Source organism: Myotis davidii, unplaced genomic scaffold, assembly GCF_000327345.1.
Source record: "Myotis davidii unplaced genomic scaffold, ASM32734v1 scaffold6, whole genome shotgun sequence".
NCBI lineage: Eukaryota > Metazoa > Chordata > Mammalia > Chiroptera > Vespertilionidae > Myotis > Myotis davidii.
In genome coordinates this window covers 20,014,938-20,016,830 of record NW_006383011.1, presented here as the reverse complement: position 1 = coordinate 20,016,830, position 1,893 = coordinate 20,014,938, and the positions used below count along the sequence as shown (strand labels likewise).

The 1,893-nt window shown below is 55.6% G+C and overlaps 1 protein-coding gene across 10 annotated transcripts in view; it reads right to left on the bottom strand.

Moving 5' to 3' along the window:
- The window catches only part of LOC102766425 (sodium/calcium exchanger 1), a 128,738-nt gene that overhangs the window by 101,414 nt on the left and 25,431 nt on the right, over positions 1 to 1,893 (bottom strand). For 4 of the 10 annotated variants that reach the window (XM_006778657.2, XM_015557946.1, XM_015557947.1 and 1 more), the window contains exon 1: positions 1,773 to 1,855. The exons of 5 other annotated variants lie outside the window; for them this stretch is intronic. The gene's annotated coding sequence lies outside the window, so the exon portion shown is untranslated. Of the gene's footprint in view, positions 1 to 1,772; positions 1,887 to 1,893 lie in introns of those variants that run through there. One more of the 10 variants, XM_006778665.2, reaches the window with a different exon arrangement.

Here is a 1,893-nt window from a genome sequence, read left to right as displayed (position 1 = left end):
ACCCCCAATGAAGCTAGCTCTCCCTTCCTTCCTCCTTTCACACCAGCCTCGCCTCCCAGTTAAGCAAGTTTGGCAAAACCCACAAGGCTAAATCCAAGTAGCACAGGATTTGAAAGAGGAACCTAAAGACAGTCATTCCCATGTTGGCTTTGTTTTCTATCTGAAATGAATGAAACCCATAGATACATCTTCCTCTCTCCTTTCTCCATTTGCTGTAGGAATGGCTTTGGAAGAGAAAGAGAAAGCAGTTTGTGAGGGGGGAGGAGTGAGTGTGCCAGTGCGAGTGTGAGTGTGAGTGTGAGTGTGTGTGTGTGTTGGGGACATGGGTGGGACCTACACTTAGTGAATCCCCTCCTGGTTGCTCCCAAGGTTTCCCTGAGGAAATCTTCACACAGAAGCTGGAGTGTGGATGTCCTCTTGCTCATATTTGGAGAGACTCAAGCTGTGCCTTCAACCAGATCATATCAGAATCTCTCCCTACTCTGCCAGCTCCTCCATGATCCAGATGCCTGCACTGTCTTTGCCACAGCTGTCATTGTTTAAAGAGCTTCTTCCACTACAGCTCCTACTGATATCCTTTCTTCTCTTTTTAGTCTTTACACCTCCAGCAGGACAAAGTTTGTATTGTTATATTCACAACCACCAGTGGCTGACTAGCAGCAGTGAGAGAGCCACCAGCAGGGAGCCAGGCTAAGGGGGGTTAAAACAGATACCTGGTGCAGAGCATGACTCTCTTTCCAGGGACTGCAGGCACCGTGCACATCGCTCTCTTTAGAACAATTCTTTGTTAAATGGGATCACCCTGCCCTTAACCCAACCACTGCCACCTTGGCTGGAGAGGGAAATATGAATTGCCAGCCCAAACCATTCATCAGTCAACAGAATCCAAAGGGGGTGGGGGGACTTAAAAATCAAGGATGCACACATACTGTGTTTTCAAAGCGCATCGCGCGTGGCCTGGGAGGATTTGGGTTCTTTAGCCCACTGTCCACCCACAAGACCTCCCTCTTCCTCCTTAAGGTGGAGCCAAGAAGGGTATCCTCACATTTCAGAACACAGACCATTTCCCTAAAGCCCCAGAGGCAGATAATGGAGCTGCAAAGTTCCCTTCCCATCCCTTTGCGGGGGAAGTGCCTGTGCGAGCAGAATCCACAACGCACACCCAGCATAGCGCTCAGAAAGGGGGACCCTTCAGCCCGCTCCCCGCTGCATTCCCTCCCTATCGGCCCGGCCCGGGCCACACCTCCCTCTGCTCCGCAGTCCCTGGCGAAGAGGCACCCAGCACCGCCTGAAAAGAGGGCGCTCGCCAGCGTGGCCTTGGGGAAGCCCCCGGGGAGTGCGAGGAGTGGGGTGGCCTCGGAGCCCCGTTAGCGGGGATGCCTGGACCCGGCGGCGCCGCAATCCGGGTGGATTTAGAATCTTCGCGCCCTGGATCCTAAAGCCCAGGGCGGCGCAGGGTGCAGCATCTCTCCGGGCAGCCCTTTCTTCTCCGGCAGCCGGCACTGGCGGGGCGGCACGCTCACACCCAGACACAGAGCCCTAGCAACCTCCCTCCCCGAGAGCCCCGGACACCCAGACACCCAGACACCCAGAATGTGTGTATGTGTGTGCGCGCGCAAACACACACACACACACACACACACACACACACACACATTTAGGAGCCGGCCCTTTGTCAAGGCGGCGGGAAGTGTAGCCCCAAGAACAACAAATGGAAAACAGTTGGCGGTCTCGGACCCAATCCCTCCGGCTTGCCCATCAGCAGATCCTACCTGGTTTGGGGGCGCGTGGACGGACCTGCCCCCGTTCCTCCACGCGAGCAGGCAATGCCGCGCACGCCCTCCTTTTAAATCGCTCTCAGCCAGGAAGAGGTGGCTCCCATCTTCGGGGGAG